Source organism: Meles meles, chromosome 7 (genome assembly GCF_922984935.1).
Source record: "Meles meles chromosome 7, mMelMel3.1 paternal haplotype, whole genome shotgun sequence".
In the NCBI taxonomy this organism is placed as follows: domain Eukaryota; kingdom Metazoa; phylum Chordata; class Mammalia; order Carnivora; family Mustelidae; genus Meles; species Meles meles.
Window position 1 is genome coordinate 74,470,314 of NC_060072.1, and position 25,220 is coordinate 74,495,533.

The window sequence follows — 25,220 nt, forward strand, 5'->3', positions numbered from 1 at the left end:
CAATCTCTGATTTCTGGAGGCATCAGCATCTCCTTAAGGCTGGGAACATCTTCCTGGCATTTCACCCTGTTTGCCATTGCCCAAAGTGTGAAGTTGTGATTTGGGGGATGGGCGGTGGAGACAAAGGGTTGAGATGAAGAGATTGAGCAGAGAGAGCAAATTCTCTTCCCTTGGGCTCCATCTACAACCATAGTGCCCAGGGTCATCGGGAGTTTTCAAGGAAAGTGGCAGGGGTATGACAGTCCTGGAGAAAATAGGCTGGGAACAGATGAGGCGTTAAGATTCTAGGCTTCTGTGAGTTTGCACTTGAGCTCAGTCCGTCAGCCACAGCAGGAGATGGATTGGCAGGAGCCAGGAGGGAGTAGACAGGGATGCTGGAGGGAGATGGCCTATGTGGCACGTGCTGGCAGGACTCCTTATCTCCAGTGCTGGAGTCCTGTCCCCCGACCAGGCTGCCCCGGCCCTCCCCTTCTTGTACTCAGTGCTCATTAGTGACTGCCTGTCTTTAGAGAGACCCCCAGGGAACCAAGCTGTATTAGATGGGCAAGGAGGGGGGAGAGGACAAGTGAGGGGCAACAGGTAATGAGGCGGGGGGGGGGGGGTTAGATGGCTGGGATTTGATCACTGAGGTGCTAGGAAGGCTTGGCAGGAGACACTGTCCTGGGGGCAGATACTGAGGGGCTGAGGGTGAGTCAGTGGGGGTGGGGTTGGGGAGGAATATTGAAAGGGACTGAGCCCCACTTATCTGGGGACACCTGGTGAAATAGGAGCCAATGACTTTATGCAGATTTTCCATTTGGCAAGGAAGGGTTACAGGTGCCATGAGGGGGTAAAGTAGGGATCCATATACTTTCTGTTCCCCTTCCTGTACTTGCAGACCTGTCAGAGCTTCTCCCAGGCCTGGGTGCCTCACATGTGTCTGTCTGAGGGGTGCAGGGAGTTGCTGGGCACTTCTCCTGTGGGATGCAGAAGCAGAGCTCCCAGACTCTCTGTGGTGCACACAACTCCCTCACCCCTCAGCAAGCAGCTCCAGTGAGCCTAACCTGTGTCCTCACTCCTCCTTGCAGAAAGCCCAAGACGCAGAGACAGCTGACTGAGGGGACCTGGAGTGCCCTTCCAGAATTTCTGGTGGCTCCCAATGGATGCACTGGGGCAGGTCAGGGACAAGCCTCAGGGTCTCACCAGCCAGCACAGCAGGCAGGGAGGAGACCTCATCCGGAGTCCTGGAGTATGTTCTGTGAGGAGCAGAGTGCTGAAGTGGAGCCGTGCTGTCCCCTAGATGGTCAGCCATCCATCCTCCACACAAAGGGCTGCCTGCTGCATCCCCTCTGAGCCCTCACCCCCAGCCCATGCTCTGATAAAGGAGATAGCTCTGGAAAGAAGAGGAGGAGGAAGACTGACACAGTGACTAAACAGTAAGGAGTACTACATCCAGGTCCTACAGACTGGGACCAAGAGGGCAGAGCCAGTCTGAGTGTCCTGGAGAGTCCTAGAGACAGACACATAGTCAACAGAGACACACAGTGGTCAGTGGAACGCAGTGATGTGGACAGAGACGGGGAGACCAACCCAGAAACAGGAGAGAGGAAAGAGAGGAGCCTCCAGAGACCAGAACAACAGATCCAAGACAGATGCAAAGAGATATGCAAGGCTAATGGTATCAGAAACAGGGACTCAGAGACACAGGCTGGACACAGGTCGGAGGGTAGGAAAGCCATGACCCAGAGCACAAGACAGATCTGTGGACAGGAGGCCAGGGTGAGTAGCCAGAGAAGTGTGCACAGAGAGGGTCCTGTGTATGTTTGTGGGTGTGTGGGTGGGTGTGTGTGGAACCCAGCAGTTCAGAGCTCTAGTCACAAAGTCAGAGAGTCCTCTGGTGCTGAAGGGGACCCCCCCAAATTCGTGAATTGGCGCCCCCTGTTCTGAATAGTAGGGAGTGGGAGGGGTGGAGTGGTTGGACAGAAACCAGATGCAGGTTAGAGACAGACTGAGCTGGGAAAGAAATGGCAGAGGCCAGACTGAGATCAGCAGGAGAGAAGCTGAGAGTGAGGAAGGGAGCAGAGAAAGGGACAGAGGACAGAGAGGGACAGAGGTGAAGAAGGACACTGCTGGAGGCAAGAGTGCAGGAGAGACGGGGGAGGGAGGGTGCCTCTCACTGTAGTAGGGAGAAGGGGAAAGGAGGAGGCAGGGCTGTGGAGAAGCAGATCAGGGGCAGGGGGGAGGCAAGCAGGGCTTCTGTCTCCTCAGAGAGCTGGGCTGGGCTGACACAACCCTAAGGTGAAGTGGGGAGGTGGTCATGCATGCTTCTCAGGGTCACCTTGTCCCTCTCTCCTGGGTTCAGTACAGTGAGACTGCCAGTCTGCCTGCCACCTTCTTCCCACTGGTGCTGAGAGCAACCCCTGCGGGAGGCTGGCTCATGCTGGCTTCCTCTGTGGGGATCCCTTCCCAGTCTGCAGGGCCACTCTGAGTCTCCTCACCAGGGGCACACGGGTGTTCCTAAAGGATAGGAGTCCAGTGTTCTCCTAGGCTCAAGAAGGTGATGAGGACCCCACTGGGAAGTACTTTTTCCAGGGGAAAACAAGGTGGATGTGGGAAGACAGTGGAGGATGTACCTCATCCCACATGACTCTGAAGGTCATTGTGAAGGTGACACTTGCAGCCTGTGACAGAAGGGGACATTCCTGGTGGCTGCTGGAGCCCTGTGTCATTTTTCTGTGTGTTTGTTACAACCAGGTAGCAGAGTTCCCAGGAACATCCCAGCCTAGTATGGTGGGGTGGGGAGGGAAGGCCTGGCATTTGTCTGAAATACTGGATTAAGGAGCTGACAGTCCCCTCCCTGCCCACTCATATGCAGAGTAACCTGGTGACACTTAACCAGCACACACCCACAGGTGCATAGGAGCAGGGCAAATTCAGAATCAGAGCCAGTGAGTTTGTCAGGGAAGGCTGCCTGGAGGAGGGGAGTCAGGAAGGGGTGTAGAATGAGAAACCCAGCAGGGCAGGGATGGCGGAGAAGAGAAGGAGAAGCTCTCTCTGTTGCTTCTGAAGCAGGACGAGCCAACCCTATGCCAGGCAGGAGACAGCTGAGCTTGGTTGGAATCTGCAGCTGGACTGGGGCACCAGCATGAAGGGGAGAGGAGGGAGGCAGATGCTCACAGCCAGGCTGGTGTTCTGAAGTTGCTGGGATTGGAACTGAAGCCCCTGGAGGGAGCCCTTGTAAGGGCCTGGCTGGCCAGAGGGAGTCATTCTGTGTTTATGTAGTGAACTTAGATTGACCCCACCCCTCCCAGAGGAACTTACTTGAAAAGCCTAGATACAAGGGCGGGTCAGGCCAGGTGAAGACATCCAATCAGTGGGGAGCACATATATCTACTAGGGTAAATGGAAATTCAATTGGCCACCTCTGTGTTACCTAGCAGTTTTTTTTTTCTGTGTGTGGCAGACCTAGCATGACTGTGCAGTTTTCTCTGTGTATTGCAATCCCATTGGCCACCTGTTGTGGGCGGGGCTCAACCACCTCTATAAAAGCTGGTCTGTGAGGCTCCAGAGATGATAGATAGATAGATAGCAAGATAGCAGGAGGAGTCAGAGTAGCCTCATCAGCCTCACCAACCGAGCAGGAGCAGCAGCAGCAGCAGCGGTAGCCGTGCCACCGGGAGCAGCACCACCCAGAGCAGCAGCAGCAGCAGCGCCGCCTGGAGCTGTAACACAAGCGGTGCTGCTCCGTGCACCAGAGCAGCAGCGGCAGCGGTGCCACCTCAAGCAGCACCACCCCGTGCACCAGACCAGCAGTGGCAGCAGCACCACCTCGAGTGGTACCGCCCCGTGCACTAGAGCAGCAGCAGCCGCAGCGGCACCACCTCGAGCTGTAACACCAGCGGTGCCACCCCATGCACCAGAGCAGCAGCGGCAGCGGCGCCACCTCGAGCAGCACTGCCCAGAGCAGCAGTGGAAGCAGCGCCGCCGCCAGCGACACCACCCTGAGCCGGAGTATCAGCAGCAGCAACAGCTGCAGTGCCGCCGCAAGCTGCCATGCCGCCTCGGGCAGTGCCGCCACCAGGAGCAGCCTCTCAGGAGCCAACGGTGCAGCCTCGCCGGGAGTGGGCCTGTGGTACGGTGAGGGTGAGGTAGGGAGCCTCCAGGAGGGACCCCAGCGACTGGGAGGCGGTGGTCCCCAGCAAGACTCGAGCACCTACCGGTCAGTTTGGTTTCTAATGCAGTTTGGTTTCTGATGCAGTTTGGTTTCTGATGCATGGCGCGAAATAAAGCTTTGCTTGATTTTCGCTTTGTGTCAGTCTCGTTCCTTTGATCACGGACCCTAATACCCTGAGATGTGTTAGACAGTGATGGGTGTGCACAGGTATTTGAAGAACTCGGTGCCCATGTGAGCATGGGGTGTGTGTGTGTGTGTGTGTGTGTGTGTGTGTGTGTGTGTTTCTCAGGTCCTGGCATTAATCTACCCTACCTTCAAGGGAACTCCTTTTCAAAGTGGATTCTAAATTTCCTCTGCTGCAATTGAGCCCATCTCTATGGAGGCAGTTTCAAACATCCAGGATGTGGTTCACTGTGTTTCATAAAAGATGTGTGTCCATGGGGAAGGAGGATCTAAAGTTTCATCTTGGAGAAGAAATGTAATTACGAGCTCCTGGGTGTTATTACATGGAAGCCCTGGACATTCTGAATGTTATCACACTTCTAAGTGTGCACGGGAGTGGGATGAACCTTGGGGGTTTGTGCCCAGGTCTTCTCTGCAGCACTTCTCTGGAACGTTGCCTCTCCACCCTCCCTATCCACAGATATTCTGTGGTCTGAGATGTCCCAGGACTGGGTCTGCTCTCAGATCACCCTTCTGGCTATTGCCCTCCCTACGCCCCTCCCTCAGTATCTGAGAGTCTCTTTTGCCATCACATCTGTCTGAGTCTCACCCTGTGAGCCTGTCAATGTCTCCCCACATCTCCTCCTGTCTGTGTCCTGTGCTGTCTCCCTCCCCCACCCTTGGTCCCTCTCTGCAACCCCTCCCAGCTCTCTCCCTGCTTCTCTTTCTGTGTCTCTCAGCTTCTCCCCATATCTCTGACTCACACCCGTGCCTCCTCCACTCTCCTTTCCCCCACCTCATCAAAGTGTAGGCACTTCTTCCCTGCTTCTCCCCTTCTCCAATCTTAGCCTTTCCCCATTTGGGACAAAATATATGATTCCCCTCCTTCCTCCTGTCTCTCCCCCTGGTAAGGAACAAAAGCAGTAACTCCCTGGGGGGTAGCAGACAGTAGTGGGAGGTCTGTGGAAGGAGGGGAGTAGGAGCATCATGGAGAAGGCTCACAGACTTGGAAGGGCAGGGCAGGGGGGGTAGAGAGGAGAGGGGCAAGAGCAGTGGCCGCTCCTGTCTTCTGTACTCTGCCCACAGTCCAGGGGCTTCAGCACAACTGAAGGGACAGGTGTGTGGGGTCAGGTCTGCTGGGCCCTTTTCACCACTGTTGTCCTAGGGCAGAGCTCAGGGGTACGTTTGCTGCAGATCTCACAGACAGGGTGACATCCCAGCAGTGTACCTGCGTGTGGTCAGAAACAGGAGCTGTGCTTAGCATCTTGCCACACACAAGACACTGCACCTTCTCCCCGTGTGGTGCCGTGTGTGCTGCAGTAGGTCCTTCATAGCAAAAGGTGTCACACATGTCACATGTGAAGGGCCGTCTGTGGAGGGCACTGTGGAGCATGACTGCTGAGAGGAAGCCCTGGCCACACTGGGAGCGGCTATAGGGCTTGTGCACTGTGCCTCCTGTCCTGCGCACACTCGCTGTAGCTCACAGGGTCCTCGTGCTTGTGGCGCTGTGGGCACACTGTGCATGGGCAGGGCTCCTAGTCCCAGTGCCATAGCTTCTGTGGTTTCAGATGGAAAACACCACAGAAGGCTCGCTGCACCTCTCACAGGTGTGCTCTCCTAGGTGCTTCTGCCTGAGATGGTCACTTTAGTCTTTTTACCAGCACCTATTGGGGCTTTATATTCCCCATATATTGGGTGATAGCCATGATGGCAGAGGATGGCATGACTCTTGCTCTCCGGCTGGTGAGTTTGAACTCCTCACTTAAAAAAAAATATCCAGTAGCAGAATTACTGGACCATATGATAGTCCTTTTTTAAAATTTTTAAAGGAATCTCCACACTGTTTTCCATAATGCCTTTACCAGTTGACATGGCCACCCACAGTGCATGAAGATTCCTTTTTCTCCTTATCTTTGGCAATGCTTTTATTCTTTTCTTTTTTATTTTAGCCACAGGTATAAAGTCACATCTTGACAGGTATAAAGTATAAGGTATACTTATATATGGTATAGGTATAAAGTCAGGTATAAAGTCAGGTATAAATGTATAAAGTCACATCTGATTGTGCTTCTTAATTTCCAGGTATAAAGTCACATCTGATTGTGTTTTTAATTTTCTTATTATTTTATTTTATTTTTTCAATGTTCCAAGATTCATTATTTATGAATCACACCCAGTGCTACATGCAATATGTGCCCTCCTTAATACCCACCACCAGGCTCATCCAACCCGTCTCCCCTCCAAAACCCACAGTTTGTTTCTCAGAGTCCACAGTCTTTCATGGTTCAACTCCCCCTTTGATTCCCCCAACTCACTTCTCCTCTCCAACTCTCAATGTCCTCCATGTTATTCCTTATGCTCCACAAGTAAGTGAAACCATATGATAATTGATTCTCTCAGCTTGACTTATTTCACTCAGCATAATCTCCTCCAGTCTTGTTGGTGTTGATACAAAATCAATGTACAGAAATAAGTTGCTTTCTTATACACTAACAATGAAAATATAGAAAGGGAAATTAGAGAATCGATTCCATTTATTATAGCACCAAGAACCTTAAGATACCTGGAAATAAACCTAACCAAAGAGATGTAAAGGATCTGTATTCAAGGAACTTCAAAACACTTATGAAAGAAATTGAAGAAGATACAAAAATTCTTGCTCATGGATTGGAAGAATAAACGTTGTTAAAATGTCTATACTGCCTAGAGCAATCTATACTCTCAATGCCATCCCACATTTTCAAAGTTCTGGAACAAACAATCCTAAAACTTGTATGGAACCAGAAGAAACTCTGAATTGCTAAAGAAATGTTGAGAAAGAAAAACACAACTGGAGGCATCATGTTGCCTGACTTCAAGCTTTACTAAAAAGCTGTTATTACACGTTTAATTTTTTTATGTTCAGTTAGACAACATATAGTAATCATTTGCATTTCCCTGATGATTAGTAATACTAATCATGTGTTTGTTGGCCATCAGTATGTCTTCTTTGGAAAAATACCTATTCAAGTCTTCTGCCATTTTTTAACTGGATTTTTGTTTTTTTGGTGTTGAGTTGTATAAGTTATTTATGTATTTTGAGTATTAACCCCTTATTGATATATTGTTTGAAAGTATCTTCTATTCAGTGGGTTGCCTTTTTTTGGTTATTGATGGTTTCCTTTTCTGTACAAAAGTGCTTTGTTTCATGAAATTGAAAAGACTTATACACCACTATGTTTATTGCAACATTATTTATAACAGCCAGGATATGGAAGCCACCCAAGTGTGCATCAGTAGATGAATGGATAAACAAGATGTGGTCTATATGTATATCCAATGGACTATTAGCCATAAAGAAGAATGGAATCTTGCCATTTGTAACAAAATGGCTGAACTGGGTGGGTATAATGTTAATTGAAGTATGTCAGTCTGAGAAAAACAAATGCCATATGTTTTCACTCTAATGTAGATTTAAAGAAATAAAAAAATTAAATTGAAAAAAGAAAAAAGAGATACAAACAGCAATATCAAAAATAAGATAAAATAAAATAAAACAAATCCACAACACCCTGGACCACTAAATAAAGGGAACAGACTCATGGTTGCCAAAGGAGAGATGGGTAAGGGAATGGGTGATTTAAATAAAGGGAATTAAGAGCACACTAATCTTGGGGCACCTGGGTGGCTCAGTGGGTTAAAGCCTTTGCCTTCGTCTCAGGACATGATCCTGGGTTCGTGGGATCGAGCCCCATATCAGGCTCTCTGCTCATCAGGGAACGTGTTTCCTCCTCTCTCTCTGCCTGCCTCTCTGCCTACTTGTGGTCTCTGTCTGTCAAATAAATAAATAAAATCTTTTAAAAAAAAAGAGTACACTAATCTTGATGAGCACTGAGAAACATGTGGAATTATTGAATCATTGTATTGTACACCAGTGAGTAATACATCAACACTGCATGTTCATTATACTTAGATTTGAAAAAAAAAAAAAGTAGAAAAAGACCAAAAAAAAAAAAAAAAAGAAAGAAAAGATGAAATATGTCTCTGAACTTAAGAAGCTTATATTCTAATACAAAGGGAGTGTTGTCATAAGTAACATCAAATAAAGTCTTGGGAATTCAGAGTGTAGGATGATCATTTGTGGCTGGCACAGAGGAGAAGGTTAATGGGAAATCAGAGAAGACTTTGTAGAGGAATGGCTTTTGAGTTGGTTCTCTTCATGGTTAGAATTTGCCACATATGGGTGGCTGGTAGAGACCATAGGCAGAAAGAACAGCACCAGAGAAGCACAGGAAAAGGAAGCCATATTTAGAGCACACTAAATGGGCTGTGTAACTTGAACCTTGGCTGTGTGCGGGGACAACAGAGCATGCACAGGTGAATTGGAGCCAGAGCTCTATCTTGGACAAAAAGCACTTTGGCTTTGAATCAAATGCCAATTCTGAAAATCCCTGGGTCGGAATTTCTCTTAGTGAAATCTTCATTCTTGGACTTTAAGCTTTCTTTACTGTTGTCTGCTTTGGTCCACCTGCTCAGAAAGTGCACAGCTGAGAGTCACATGTCTTAGGTTCTCTTCCTATTTCCACCACTAAGTAGCACTGTGACCCTGAACAAGGCGTTCAGTTGTTTCTATGCTCTGCTTATTTATGTGTAGCAGGAGAGGTCACAATGGTCATTTCTCTGGTTCCATTTCCTTAAAAATTTCTAGGATTTCCTCTGGTTTTCTGTCCTTTTATTCTCTTAACTAGGTCTCTCTACTGCACATGATTTGAACCTGCATCCTGCCTACTTTTACTAGAACACATTGTTGGAGCTGTAGAGGTCCAATAATTAACACCCCATTTCCCCCTCCTGTGTTTGGAACCTATTGATAACCATGACATAGAGACATGATTAAACTATCAGCGATAGATCTGCAGCCTACTTGGCTTGCTAATTCTGCATGACAAATTTACTCCTCACCACATGTAATGTTGAGTGTCCTTGGCCTACCACCATAGGAGAGAGACTTTTTTTTTTTCCTTTATGAGCAGGTTGGATTGCATGTGTCCAGTGGGCAGTTTTGTTCTGGACAAAAAAAGAAAACCTACAAAACATTGGAAGATGTTAACTGGGTATGCTCAGTGTTATGTTGTCACTTCATTAATCAAGGTCCCTGTGGAAAGTGGCCAGGAATAGTATTCTGCTCACTGGTGCTCAAAACTCAGGGGGAGCCATGACACCTGGAGGACTTATGGAAACAGATTGCTGGGCCCCGTCCCCAGTGTTTGGAATTCAGGGGATCTGAGTGGGGCCCAGAACTTGTACTTTTAACAAGTTCACAGGTGATGCCATTGCTGTTGGTCCAGGGACCACATTTTGAACACCAAAGCTCCAGCTGAAGCCTCTTCATTTGTAAAGTTGATGTGAGAGAAACAAAGGTGCTCCTTGTACACTGACCTTCATTTAATTAAGATTAAATGTACCTTCATTTAATGTAGATTAAAGTACCATCATTAGTGCTTTCGAGTGAACAAATCATAATCATTTCACAATTATATGCATAACAAATTAAGACTTTGTATAGTTTAAATATATTACAATTGTATATGTCAACTATACAATAATTCTGAAATTAAAAAATAGCATAGCACAGTAGTCTGTGTCTTTCTTTTCTTTTTTTGCTCCTGATTATAGATTGTAGGTAAGTAGTATATTCTGTTCACTCTTAAAGAACATCAGCTGGGAGCCAGGCACATAATGACCATTTAATAAACTCATGTTGAATTGAATTGAGCCTTACGCATTTCATTGCTACAGAAAATTCTTCTTCCTTTCAGGCTACCAGGGTGCTGCTCCTTTAAAACTGTCTTCTGGAAGACTTCCTTGATACACATTTGTCTCCATCCAGAACTGTCTGTGGCCAGCATTTAGAACTGTGCCTAGGCACCTGTAGTTTTGCCTTTGTATGGCTATGCCTGATTTCTGGTGTTTGTCTGTCTGTTCCATCCCTGTGAATTCTTGCTCAGGCCAAGGAGTAGGTTCTATATTTTCTGTAGATCCAACAGTAAGAACAGTACTGTTCATTCAAAGAGCAACAGGGAAAATACATCTCTGAGGCAAGAGAATGCCTGACATTACATCCCCTGGTCCTGCTCCATCTCTTCCCATGGGATGTGGGGAGGTGCTAGAAGGAGTGAAATCAATAGCAAAACTAACCAGTTCAACCTGATTTCAGGGAATCCCTGAAGATGAGACTGGCTCCAGTAAGGGCCCAACAGGCATCCTTCTTGATACAGTCAGTTTTATGCTTTGGTATAGGAGGGCCAGTGTTTTTCTATTGTATTAATGCATGGGGTCTGCCCTGGGAGGGAGGGAGGGAGGTAAAATACTTTCTTATTTGCTGAATTTCTCATGTTCCCAACAGGAAGTAGGTGACTCAAGGGAAGCCTGCCAGAGGCAAGATTACCCATATACTTACCTACTCATTTAGATCTTCTTTAAGGGACTGGTGCAAAAGCTTTCTGACAGAGGAGGAAGCAAGATGGTGGAGGAGTAAGAGACTAAAATATCATCATATCCCAGGAGTTCAGCTAAATAGGTATCAAACCACTCTGAACACTTATGAACTCAACAGGAGATAGAAGAGAGGGAGAGCAGCAGTTCTAGGAACAGAAAATTGACCAATTTCTAGAAGCTAGGATATGTGGAGAAGTGAATCCAAATTGATGGGAAGAGAGACACAGGGGGAAAGGCCGGTTCCTGGCAAGCAGTAGAGCAGTGGAGCACAAAATCAGAACTTTAGAAGTCTGCTCCACTGATGGACATCACTCCAGAGGCTAAGTGGGAGATGGAGCCCTTTTGGGTCACTGTGGTCTCAGGACCCATGGGGTCACAAAAACATCGGGGTGCCTGAGAGTGGCAGAGCTCCCAGGTATTGGAGCTTGGAAGCCAGCTACAGAGATGGAACTGAGGAGGGGGCTCTCAGCTCGGGGTTACTTTAAACCATGATCCAAGGCATAGTTGAACCACTGCTCTTTGAGCAAGGACCCCATAAGTGGCAGATCCAGGAAGACCCCTTCCTTCCTCCTCCAGGAGGAGTAATGTGGGAGAATGCTGCAGGAATCTGCTGAGTTTGGAGACTCCAAATAGGGCCTGCACCAGAGATGGAAATGCTCCATCACAGGCTGGCTGAGCTCGCAGTGAAGCCAGAGACCAGGGAGACAGGAAGGTTTGACAGCTCTTCTCTGAGGGCTCACTGAGGGGTGGGTCCCAGAGCTCTCGGCTCCCATGGGGCTGGAGATTGGGAGGCTTCCATCTTCATTCTCCTCCTTTAAAGCCAAATGGAAAGCATTCAGGGAACAAAAGCTCCTGAGAGCGAACCCCAGCAGATTGCTTAGCCTGGCCCCTGGCAAGGATAGGACAATTTTGCCTCAGACAAAGACGTTTGAGAGTCACAGCAACAGGCCCCTCCCCCAGAAGGTCAGCAAGAACATCCAGTGAAGACCAAGTTCACTAGTCAATGAGAACTATGGAACTTCAGAACTAGGGGAAAGCAACACATAGAATTCATGGCTTTTTCACCATGATCCTTTGTCTTTCAAAGTTAAATTTTTTAAATTTTATTTTTTTCTTATTCTACTTTTTTTAACCTTTCCTCTTTCCTATTTTAACTTTTTTAAACTATTTTATCTTCTCAATACCTTTAAAAAAATCTGTTTAAATTTTCATTGTTATAGACATATTTTATCCCTTCATTACATTTAAACTTATTTTTAGTATACATATATGTTTTTTTTTCTTTAAAATTTTGAGAGGTGGCTTCTTCTAAGAAACCAGAACACACCAAAAATCAAGTCAATGGCTCTGTTCTATTAACCAGTCTAATATATATTTCTTTATTTTGATTTATTTATTTATTTTTATCTTTCCCCCTTTCTTCTGCCCCTGATTTTGGGTCTTTTCTGATTTGGTTTGCATATATATATATTTTTTAATATTTTATTTATTTGACAGAGAGAAATCACAACTAGGCAGAGAGGCAGGCAGAGAGAGAGGAGGAAGCAGGCTCCCCGCGGAGCAGAGAGCCCGATGTGGGGCTCAATCCCAGGACCCTGAGATCATGACCTGAGCCGAAGGCAGAGGCTTTAATCCACTGAGCCACCCAGGCGCCCCTGCATATATATTTTTTTAATTTAATGTTTTTTAGTGTTCCAAGATTCATTGTTTATACATCACACCCAATGCTCCATGAAATATGTGCCCTCCCTAATACCCACCACCAGGCTTACGCAAGCCCCCAACCTCCACTCCTACAAAACCCTCAGTTTGTTTCTCAGAGTCCACAGTCTCTCCTTGTTCGTCTATCCCTCAATTTCCCCCAACACACTTCTTTCCAAATCCCAATGTCCTGCATTTTATTCCTTGTGCTCCACAAGTAAGTGAAACCATATGATAATTGACTCTCTCTGCTTGACTTATTTCACTCAGCATAATCTCCTCCGATCCTGTCCGTGCTGATACAAAAGTTGGGTATTCATCCTTTCTGATGGAGGCATAATATTTCATTGTATATATGGACCATATCTTCTTTATCCATTCATTTATTGAAGAGCATCTTGGCTCTTTCTACAGTTTAGTGACTGTGGCCAATGCTGCTATGAACATTGAGGTACAGATGGCTTCTCCTTTTCACTACATCTGTATTTTGGGGGTAAATACCCAATAGTGCAATTGCAGGGTCATAGGGAAGCTCAATTTTTAATTTCTTAAGTACTCTCCACACTGTTTTCCAAAGTGGCTGCACCAACTTGCATTCCCACCAACAGTGTAAGAGGGTTCCCCTTTCTCCACATCCTCTTTAACACTTGTTGTTTACTGTCTTGACAATTTTGTCATGCTAACTAGTATTAGGTGGCATCTCAATATGGTTTTGATTTGAATCTCCCTGATGGCTAATGATGATGAACATTTTTTCATGTGTCTGTTAACCATTTTTATGTTTTCATTGGGGAAGTGTCTGTTATGTCTTCTGCCCATTTTTTCCACATGATTACTTGTTATGTGTGTTTTGAGTTTGAGGAGTTCTTTATAGATCTTGGATATCAGCTCTTTGTCTGTAGTATCATTTGCGAATATCTTCTCCCATTCTGTGGTAGCCTCTTTGTTTTGTTGACTGTTTGCTTGGCTGTGCAGAAGGTTTCTATCTTGATGAAGTCTCAAAAGTTCATTTTCACTATTGTTTCCTTTGCCTTTGGAGACATGTCTTGAAAGACGTTGCTGCAGCCAATGTCAAAGAGGTTACTGCCTATGTTCTCCTCTAGGATTTTGATAGATTCCTCCCTCATGCTGAGGTCTTTTATCCATTCTGAGTTTATCTTTGTGTATGGTGTAAGACGATGGTCAAGTTTCATTCTACTACACATAGCTGTCCAATTTTTCCAGCACCATTTATTGAAGAGGCTGCCATTTTTCCACTGCATATTTTTTCCTGCTTTGTTGAAGATTAGTTGACCATAGAGTTGTGGGTCCATATCTGGGCACTACTCTGTTACACTGGTTTATGTGTCGGTATTTGTGCCAATACCATACTTTGTAGTAAAGCTTAAAATCAGGCAATGTGATGTTCCCCATTTTGTTTTCCTTTTTCAACATTTCCTTAGCAACTTGGGATCTCTTCTGGTTCCATACAAATTTTAGGATTGTTTGTTCTAGGTCTTTGAAAAATGCTGGTGGATTTTGATCAGGATGACATTGAAAGTATAGATTACTCTAGGCAGTGTGGACATTTTAGCAACATTTATTTTTCCAATCCATGAGCATGGAATGTTTTTCTATCTTTTTGTGTCTCCTTCAATTTCTTTCATGAGTGTTCAATTTCCTTGAGTACAGATCTTTTACCTCTTTGGTTAGGCTTATTCCCAGGTATCCTATGGTTCTTGGTGCTAGAGTAAATGGAATTGACTCTCTAATTTCCCTTTCTATATTTTCATCATTAGTATATAAGAAAGTAACTGATGTTGGTGCTGTTAACTGTGATATTACTAAATTGCTGTATGAATTCTAGTAGTTTTGAGGTGGAGTCTTTTGGACTTTCCATATAAAGTATCATGTCACCTGCAAAGAGAGAATGAGAATGAAGACACATTGGGTCAAAGCCTTTGGGATATGGCAAAGGATGTCCTAAGGGGTAAATACATAGCCACCCAAGCCTCACTCAAAAAAGAAAGAAAGAAAGAAAGAAAGAAAGAAAGAAAGAAAGAAAGAAAGAAAGAAAATTCCAGAATACACCAACTTTCTTTACACCTTAAAGAACTGGAGAATCAACAACAAATTAAGCCAACACCACACAAGAAGGGAAATAATCAAGATTAGAGCAGAGACCAATGAGATTGAAACTGGGGATACAGTAGAACACTTCAATGAAACTAGAAGCTGGTTCTTTGAAAGAATCAATAATATTAAACCACTGGCCAAGCAAATCCAAAAGAAAAGAGAGAGGTCCCAAATTAAGACAATTATGAATGAAAGGGGAGAGATCATGACTAACACCAAAGAAATAGAAACAATCATCAGAAATTGTTATCAACAGCTATCTGCCAATAAGTTAAGCAACCTAGAAGAAATGGATGCATTCCTGGAAATCTATAAGCTTCCAAAACTGAATCAGGAAGAAACTGACAACCTGAATAGACCAATATCTAGTAACTAGATTGAAGCAGTGATCAGAAAACTCCCAAAAAAACAAGAGCCCAGGACCTGACAGATTCCCTGGGGAATTCTACAAACATTACAGAAGAAATAATACCTATTTTCCTGAAGCTCGTTCAAAAAATAGAGATGGAAAGAAAACATCCAGACTCTTTCTATGAAGCCCACATTACCCTATCCCCAAACCAAGCAAAGACTCTATCAAAAAGGAGAATTTCAAACCAATATCCCTGATGAATGTGGATGCCAAGATTCTCAACAAGATCCTAGCTAACAGGATCCAACAGTACATTGAAAAGACTATCCACCATGACCAGGTGGGATTTATTCCTGGGATGCAAGGGTGGTTCAACATTCGCAAATCAATCAAAGTGATAGAACAAATCAATAAGAGAAGAGTGAAGAACCACATAGTCCTCTCAATTTATGCAGAAAAAGAATTTGACAAGATACACCATCCTTTTCTGAATAAAGTGCTTCAAAGTATAGGGATAGAGGGAACATTCCTCAACTTCATAAAATCTATCTATGAAAAACCCACAGCAAATATAATTCTCAATGGGAAAAAGCTGACAGCCTTCCCTTTAAGATCAGGATCTTATTTATTTGTTCTATCACATTGATTGATTTGAGAATGTGGAACCACACTTGCATCCCAGGGATAAACCCCACCTGGTCATGGTGTATAATTTTTTAAATGTACTATTGAATCCTATTAGCTAGGATCTTGTTGAGAATCTTGGCATCCATATTTGTCAGGGATATTGGTCTGAAATTTTCATTTTTGATGGGGTCTTTGCCTGGTTTGGGAATCAGGGTAATGCTGGTTTCATAGAAAGAAAATGAAAGTTTTCCTTCTGTTGCTATTTTTTGAAAGAATTTCAGGAGAATAGGTATTATTTCTTCTTCTGGTAGAATTCCTTAGGGAATCTGTCAGGTCCTGGGCTCTTGTTTTTTGGGAGGTTTCTGATCACTGCTTCAATCTAGTTACTAGATATTGGTCTATTCAGGTTGTCAGTTTCTTCCTGATTCAGTTTTGGAAGCTTATAGGTTTCCAGGAATGCATCCATTTCTTCTAGGTTGCTTAACTTATTGGCAGATAGCTGTTGATAACAATTTCTGATGATTGTTTCTATTTCTTTGGTGTTAGTCATGATCTCTCCCCTTTCATTCAAAATTTTATTAATTTGGGTCCTCTCTCTTTTCTTTTGGATTAGTTTGGCCAGTGGTTTATTGATCTTACTGAATCAAAGAAGCTTCTAGTTTCATTGATGTGTTCTACTCATTGGTCTAACTCATTAGATTGTTCTAACTCATTGGTCTCTGCTTTAATCTTGATTATTTCCCTTCTTGTGCATGGCGTTGGCTTAATTTGTTGTTGACTCTCCAGTTCTTTAAGGTGTAAAGAGAGTTGGTGTATTCTGGATTTTTCCTTTTTTTTTTTTTTTTTTTTGAGTTAGGCTTGGATGGTTTTGTATTTCCGACTTAGGACCACCTTGCCATATCCTATGGGTTTGGACCAAAGTGTCTTCATTCTCATTGGTTTTCATGAATTGTTTAAGTTCTTCTTTGATTTCCTGGTTGATCCAAATATTCTCGAGCAGGTTGGTATTTAGCTTCCAAGTGTCTGAATTCATTCCAAACTTTTTCTTGTAGTTAAGTTCCAGTTTCAAAGCATTGTGGTCTGAGAATATGCAGGGAATAATCTCAGTCTTTTGGTACCGGTTGAGCCCTGACTTGTGACCCACTATGTTGTCTATTCTAAAGAAAGTTCCATGTGCACTCAAGAAAAATGAGTGTTCTGTTGTTTTAGGGTGGAATGTTCTGTAAATATCTATGAGGTCCATCTGCTCCAATGTGTCATTCAATGCTCTTGTTTCTTTATTGATTTTCTGCTTGGATGATCTGTCTATTACTGAGAGTGGTGTGTTAAGATCTGCTACTATTAATGTATTCATATCAATAAGACTCTTTATCTTGATTAACAGTTGTGTTATGTAGTTGGCTGCTCCCATATTGGGGACAAAAATATTTATAATTGTTAGATCTTCTATGTGGATAGACCCTTTAAGAATGATGTAGTGTCCTTCTTTATCTCTGACTACAGTCTTTAGTTTAAAATCTAATTTATCTGATATGAGAATTGCTCCCCCAGCTTTCTTTGAGGCCCATTGGCATGAAAGATGCTTCTCCATACCTTCACTTTCAGTCTGGATGATACCTTAGGTTCCAAATGGGTCTCTTGTAGATGACATATGGGTCCTGACGTCTTATCCAATCCGCAACTCTGTGCCATTTTATGGGAGCACGTAGCCTGTTCACATTGAGAGTGATTATTGAAAGATATGTTTTTTATTGACATCATGTTGCCTGTGAAGTCCTTATTTTTATAGATTGCCTCTGCAAATTTCTGTTCTATGACACTCTTGGGTTCATTCTTCTTTTATAGAACCCCCCTTAATATTTCTTGTAGTGCTGGCTTGGTGGTTACACTATTTTAAACCTTGCCTGTTTTGAAACTCTTTATTTCTCCATCCATTTTGAATGTCAGCCTTGCTGGATAAAGTATTCTTGGCTGCATGTTCTTCTCATTTAGTATCATGAATATGTCTTGCCAGCCCTTTATGGCTTGCCAGGTTTCTGTGGACAAGTCTGACATTATTCTGATGGATCTTCCTCTGTACATAAGGAATCTCTTCTCCCTAACTGCTCTCAAAAGCTCTTGTCTAAAATTAAGATTCTTTGGTCTTGCAGTCAAGTGCCTAGAAGTCTTTCTAGATTCATTCATCTTGGGGGGGTTATTTTTTCTACCTCTAGAACATGAATGCTGGTTCCATTCCTCAGATTGGGAAAACTTTCATGGAGAATTTGTTCAATTATATCTTCCAGTCTTTCTTTCTCCTCCTCCTCAGGGATCCCAATAATTCTGACGTTGGAATGTTTCATGGCGTCATTTCCCTAATTCTGTTTTCATGGCTTCTAAGCTGTTTGTTCCAGGCCTCCTCCTGATTCTTTTTCTCTATCAGTTTGTCCTCTCAATCACTATTTCTTTTTTTTTAAGATTTTATTTATTTATTTGAGAGATAGAGATCACAAGTAGGCAGAGAGGCAGGCAGAAAGAGAGAGAGAGGAGGAAGCAGGCTCCCCGCTGAGCAGAGAGCCCAATGTGGGGCTCGATCCCAGGACCCTGGGACCATGACCTGAGCCGAAGGCAGAGGCTTTAACCCACTGAGCCACCCAGGCGCCCGTCAATCACTATTTCTATCTTCTGCCTCTGTTACCCTAGCATTAGAGTATTTAGATTAGATTGGATCTCATTGATAGCATTTTTAACTTCTTCCTGGGCAGCTTTCATTTCTGCCCTAATCAATTCCATGTTGCCACTAATGGTCTTCTCCAACATAGCCATTGCCTGAATAATTGTTAACCTGAATTTCCTTTCCAACATACAGTTTATGTGCATATACAATAGCTCTGATGGAGAGGGCAGAGTCTCTGAATTTTTCCTGTTAGGTGTTCCTCCTCCTAGTCATTTTAGTGAGAGGCAGTTGAGGGGATGTGTAGCCGAATATATCAACAGCAATCCAGGCAAGGTGCATCCTGGAATGCTTCTGAGCAATCAGAAGTCACCAGCAAATAGAAAGAAAAAAGAAAAAAAGAGAGAGAGGAAAAGAGAGACAGAAAAAGAAAAAAGAGAGAAGACCCAGTCAGAATGGGCCCCAAAGGTAAGATTTATAAGGCATATTAACAAAAATGGACAAAAAAAAAAAAGACTGGAAAAAGTAAATGCCAAGAAAAAAAATAAAAAACCCAGCCAAAATGAACCCCAAGGATGAGCTTTATATAACACCCAAAACAAAAACAAATACACAGGAACACTGACAGAGGAAAAAGATGGGAGGGTGGTTATAAATCCTGGATGTGGGCAAGGTTATTTTGATTCTTCCTGGGTCTATCTTGATATCTTTGTTAAAGGACTCAACTTTTCAGAGATAAAGGGGGATTAAAACTGGTTTATATAGAGAAGAAGTATTTAATGAGGGAAATAGGATTACCTTGAAGCTTGTATCTATAAGTATGTTTAAAAAATAGAAAAGAAAAAGAAAAATACAGATATATGTATGAAAAAAGCTCAAGTTAAAAGGTTATTATGGAATGTGTTGTTTTAAACCTCTAGTTGTAATAGTAAGTAGGTTAAAAACTTAAAAATAGCAAGAAGAGTGAGAACCAATTAAAAATAAAAGTTGTATCTATGAAATGTACAGTTTTAGGGCAATACTGGAAGCTTAACATATTGTTTTCCCCTGATATTGGGGTTTACAGTTTTATGGGGACCCTGTAGTGGTTGTCCTCTCATTCTTTTGGCTGGCTTTCTGGGGGAGGGTCCTGCCTCATAGTTTATCAGTCAGTCTTGTTTGGGTTGAGTCCTCCTGCTCCTTATCAAGGGGCTGGCCTCTGTGGAAACCAGTTTTTCAGGCTTTTGTTCTTTGGAGATTTTTGTTCCTTGGTGGCTTTTTGCAGTTTTAGTGGAAGGCAAACTGCACCCAGACCTCCATCTCAGGGAGAAGCCTCAGTCTGCTCCGCTCTGGGTGGTCCAGAACACGCAGACTCCCCCTCTGCAAACTCCGCTGAGCCGTGCAACCTCCCACAGGTGGCACATGTCCCCAGCCACAATCTCAGTTGCCCCGTCTGATCACTACATTTGTAACTTTAGGGTAAATACCCACTAGTGCAAATGCTGGGTCAAGGGTAGCTCTATTTCCAACTTTTTGAGGAACCTCCATGCTGTTTTCCAGAGTGGTTGCACCAGCTTGCATTCCCACAAACAGTGTAGGAAGGTTCCCCTTTCTCTGCATCCTCACCAGCATCTGTCATTTCCTGACTTGTGAATTTTAGCTATGCTGACTAGTGTGAGGTGGTATCTCATTGTGGTTTTGATTTGTATTTCCCTGATGCCCAGTGACGTGGAGCACTTTTTTGTGTGTCTGTTGGCCATCTGGATGTCTTCATTGCAGAAATGTCTGTTCATGTCCTCTGCCCATTTCTTGATTGGATTGTTTGTTCTTTGGGTGTTGAGTTTGATAAGTTCTATACTAGCCCTTTATCTTATATGTCATTTGCAAATATCTTCTCCCATTCTGTCAGTTGTCTTTTGGCTTTGTTAACTGTTTCCTTTGCTGTACAGAAGTTTGTGATCTTGATGAAGTCCCAATGGTTCATTTTTGCCCTTACTACTCTTGCCTTTGGTGATGTTTCTAGAAAGAAGTTGCTGCAGCTGAGGTCAAAGAGGTTGCTGCCTGTGTTCTCCTCAAGGATTTTGATGGATTCCTTTCTCACATTGAGGTCCTTCATCCATTTTGAGTCTATTTTCATGTGTGGTGTAAGGAAATGGTCCAGTTTCATTTTTCTGCATGTGGCTGTCCAATTTTCCCAACACCATTTCCCATTGAAGAGACTGTCTTTTTTCTATTGGACATTCTTTCCTGCTTTGTTGATTAGTTGACCATAGAGTTGAGGGTCTATTTCTGGGCTCTCTATACTGTTCCATTGATCTATGTGTATGTTTTTGTGCCAGTACCATACTGTCTTGATGACAGCTTTGTAATAGAGTTTGAAGTCTGGAATTGTGATGCCACCAACTTTGGCTTTCTTTTTCAATATTCCTCTGGCCATTCGAGGTCTTTTCTGGTTCCATAAAAATTTTAGAATTATTTGTTCCATTTCTTTGAAAAAAATGGATGGGATTTTGATAGGGATTACATTAAACGTGTAGATTGTTTTAGGTAGCATAGACATTTTCACAATATTTGTTCTTCCAATCCATGAGCATGGAACATTTTTCCATTTCTTTGTGTCTTTCTCAGTTTCTTTCAATAGGAATTTATAGTTTTCTGAGTATAGATACTTTGCCTTTTTGGTTAGGTTTATTCCTAGGTATCTTATGGTTTGGGGGGGGCAATTGTAAATGGGATTGACTCCTTAATTTCTCTTTCTTCTGTCCTATAGTTGGTGTAAAGAAATGCAACTGATTTCTGTGCATTGATTTTATATCCTGACACTACTGAATTCCTATACAAGTTCTAGCAGATTTGGAGTGGAGTCTTTTGGGTTTTCCACATATAGTATCATATCATCCTCAGAGAGTGATAGTTTGACTTCTTCTTTGTTTATTTGGATGCCTTAATTTCGTTTTGTTGTTTTATTGCTGAGACTAGGACTTCTGGTATTATGTTGAATAGCAGTGGTGATAATAGACATCACGGCCATGTTCCTGACCTTAGCAGTAAAGCTCTCAGGTTTTCTTCATTAAGAATGATATTCACGGTGCGATTTTCAGAGATGGCTTTGATGATATTGAGGTATGTACTCTCTATCCCTACACTTTGAAGAGTTTTGATCAGGAAAGGATGCAGTACTTTGTTAAATGCTTTTTCAGCATCTATTGAGAGTATCATATGGTTCTTATTCTTTCTTTTATTAATGTATTGTATCACATTGATTGATTTGCCGATGTTGAACCAAACTTGAAGCCCTGGAATAAATCCCACTTGATTGTGGTGAATAATCCTTTTTAAAGTACTGTTGGATCTATTGGCTAGTATTTTGGTGAGAATGTTCACATCTGTGTTCATCAAGGATATTGGTCTGTAATTCTCTTTTTTGATGGGATCTTTGACTGGTTTTGGGATCAAGGTAATGCTGGCCTCATGAAATGTGTTTGGAAGTTTTCCTTCCATTTCTATATTTTGAAACAGTTTCAGAAGAATAGGAATTAATTCCTCTTTAAATGGTTGGTAGAATTCCCTGGGAAGCCATCTCCATGTTTGTTTGGAGATTTTTGATGACTGCTTCAATCTTACTGGTCATGGGTCTTTTCAGGTTTTCTATTTCTTCCTGGTTCAGTTTTGGTAGTTTATGTCTCTAAGAATGCATCCATTTCTTCCAGATTGTCAAATTTGCTGGTGTATAGTTTCTCATAATATGTTCTTATACTTGTTTGTATTTCTTTGGTATTGGTTGTGATGTTCCTCTTTCATTTATGATTTTATTTATTTGGGTCCTGTCTCTTTTCTTTTTGATAAGTCTGGCCAGGGGTTTAACAATATTATTACTTCTTTCAAAGAACCTGCTCCTAGTTTTGTTGATTTGTTCTATTGTTTTTTTTGGTTTTTATTTCATTGATTTCTGTTCTGATCTTTATTATTTCTCTTCTGCTGCTGGGTTTAGGCTTTCTTTGTTGCTCTTTCTCCAGCTCCTTTAGGTGTAGCGTTAGGTTGTGTATTTGCGATCTTTCTTGTTTCTTGAGAAAGGCTTGTATTGCTATATATTTTCCTCTCAGGACTGCCTTTGCTGTGTCCCACAGATTTTGAACCATTGTGTTTTCATTATCATTTGTTTCCATGAATTTTTTCAATTCTTCTTTAATTTCCTGGTTGACCCATTCATTCCTTAGAAGGATTTTCTTTAGTCTCCATGTGTTTGGGTTCTTTCCAAATTTCCTCTTGTGATTGAGTTCTAGCTTCAGAGGATATATGCAGGGAATGATCCCAATCTTTTGGTACCAGTTGAGACCTGATTTGTGACCCAGAATGTGATCTACTCTGGAGAATGTTTCATGTGCACTAGAGAAGAATGTGTATTCTGTTGCTTTGGGATGGAATGTTCTGAATATATCTATATATGTTCTGAATATATCTGTATATCTATATATATGTCCAACTGGTCCAGTGTGTCATTTAAGGCCTTTATTTCCTTGTTGATCTTTTGCTTGGGTGATCTGTCCATTTCAGTGAGGGAGGTGTTAAAGTCCCCTACTATTATTGTATGACTGTTGATGTGTTTCTTTGATTTATTAATTATTATAAAAATTATATATAATTATATAAAAATATATAATATATATTATCATTAATTATATATATTATATGTTATAATATATTAATTATATATTATTATTGATTATTGATTACTATATAATTAATATTATAAAAATTATATATAATTATTATAAAATGTATAATACATATTATTAATTATTATTATAATTAGTTATTAATTGGTTTATATAGTTGGCTGCTCCCCTTTTAGGTCCATAGATATTTAAAATTGTTAGACCTTGCTGCACAGACGCTTTGAGTATGATATAGTATCCTTCTTCATCTCTTATTATAGTCTTTGGCTTAAAATCTAATTGATCTGATATAAGGATTGTCACCCCTTCTTTCTTTGGATGTCCACTAACATAGTAAATTGTTTTCCACTCCCTCACTTTCAATCTGGAGGTGTTTTGGGGTCTAAAGTGAGTTTCTTGAAGACAGCATATTGATGAGTTGTGTTTTTTTATCCATTCTGATACCCTGTGTCTTTTTATTGGGGCATTGAGCCCATTAACATTCAGGGTAACTATTGAGAGATATTAATTTAGTGCCATTATATTGCCTGTAAGGTGACTGTTACTGTATATTGTCTCTGTACCTTTCTGATCTACTTCTTTTAGGCTCTCTCTTTGCTTAGAGGACCCCTTTCAATATTTCCTGTAGGGCTGGTTTGGTGTTTACAAATTCTTTTAGTTTTTGTTTGTCCTGGAAGCTTTTTATCTCTCCTTCTATTTTCAATGATAGCCTAGCTGGATATAGTATTCTTAGCTGCATGTTTTTCTCATTTAGTGCTCTGAATATATCATGTCAGTTCTTTCTGCCCTGCCAGGTCTCTGTGGATAAATCTGCTGCTAATCTAATATTTTTAGCATTATAGGTTACAGACTTCTTGTCCTGAGCTGTCCTTCTTTGTCACTAAGCCTTGTAAACCATACTATTAGATAATGGGGTGTGGACCTATTCTTACTGATTTTGAGGGGGGTTCTCTGTGCCTCTGGGATTTTGATGCTTGTTCCCTTTGCCATAATAGGGAAATTCTCTAAAATGACTCTCTCCAATATACCTTCTGCTCCCCTCTCTCTTTCTTCTTCTTCTGGAATCCCAATTATTCTAATGTTGTTTCATCTTATGGTGTCACTTATCTCTCAAATTCTCCCCTCATGGTCCAGTAGTTGTTTATCGCTCTTTTGCTCAGCTTCTTTATTCTCTGTCATTTGGTCTTCTATATCACTAATTCTCTCTTCTGCCTCATTTATCCTAGCAGTAAGAGTCTCCATTTTTCATTGCACCTCATTAATAGCTTTTTTTATCAGTTTGGTTAGATTTTGGTTCTTTTATTTCTCCAGAAAGGGATTTTTATTTCACCAGACAGGGTCTCTAATATCTTCCATACCTTTTTTTAAACCCAGCTAGCACCTTGAGAATTGTCATTCTGAACTCTAGATCTGACATATTACCAGTGTCCATACTGTTTATGTCCCTAGCCTTTGGTACTGCCTCTTGTTCTTTTTTTTTTTGTGGTGAGTTTTTCCACCTTGTCATTTTATCCAGATAAGAATATATGAATGAGAGAATAAAATACTAAAAGGGTGGCAAAGCCCCCAGGAAAATGTGCTTTAATCAAATCAGGAGAGACTGCCAAATTGTGGCGGGGAAGAAAGGGGTAAAAAGAATTTCAGGGGAAAAAACATTTTAAAAAGAAAAAATATAAAAAAGAAAACATAGATATTAGACTGGTGAATAGAACAGAGTCACCCACTTAATCTTGGGAGTATTTTGGTCTCTTAGAAGAAACTACCTCCCAAAATTTTAAAGAATGAAAAATATATATACAAAAAATAATTGCAAACATGATGAAGGGATGGAATATGACTATAAAGATGAAAGTTTTTTTTTTTAAATTCTGAAATAGGAGTTGATAAGATAAGTTGATTGGGAGAATAAAGAAAAAGAAAGTGGAGAGAATTTGCTCAGGCTGGAGACTAGAACAAAGCCCTGTGCTAGATTTAAGGTATATTTCAGTCTATTAGAAGAAATTGTATCCCAAATTTTTTAGGAGAAAAAACCCTTTGTGTATACAAAAAATAAAGTAAGATACAATGAAGGATAATATATGACTATAATAATGAAGGTTCAAAAAGATTTTTTAATGAAAGATATTGTTAAGATAAACTAGTTAAAAAACATTAAAAGAGGAAAGAGTAAAAGTTAAAAAAAATTTAGCATAAGAAGAAAATAAAATTTAAAAAAATTTAATTAACTTTGAAAGACTAAAGAATCATGGGGAGAAAGCCCTGAATTCCATGCTTTGCTTTCTCCTCCTCTGGAATTCTGCTGTTCTCCTTGGTAAGTGAACTTGG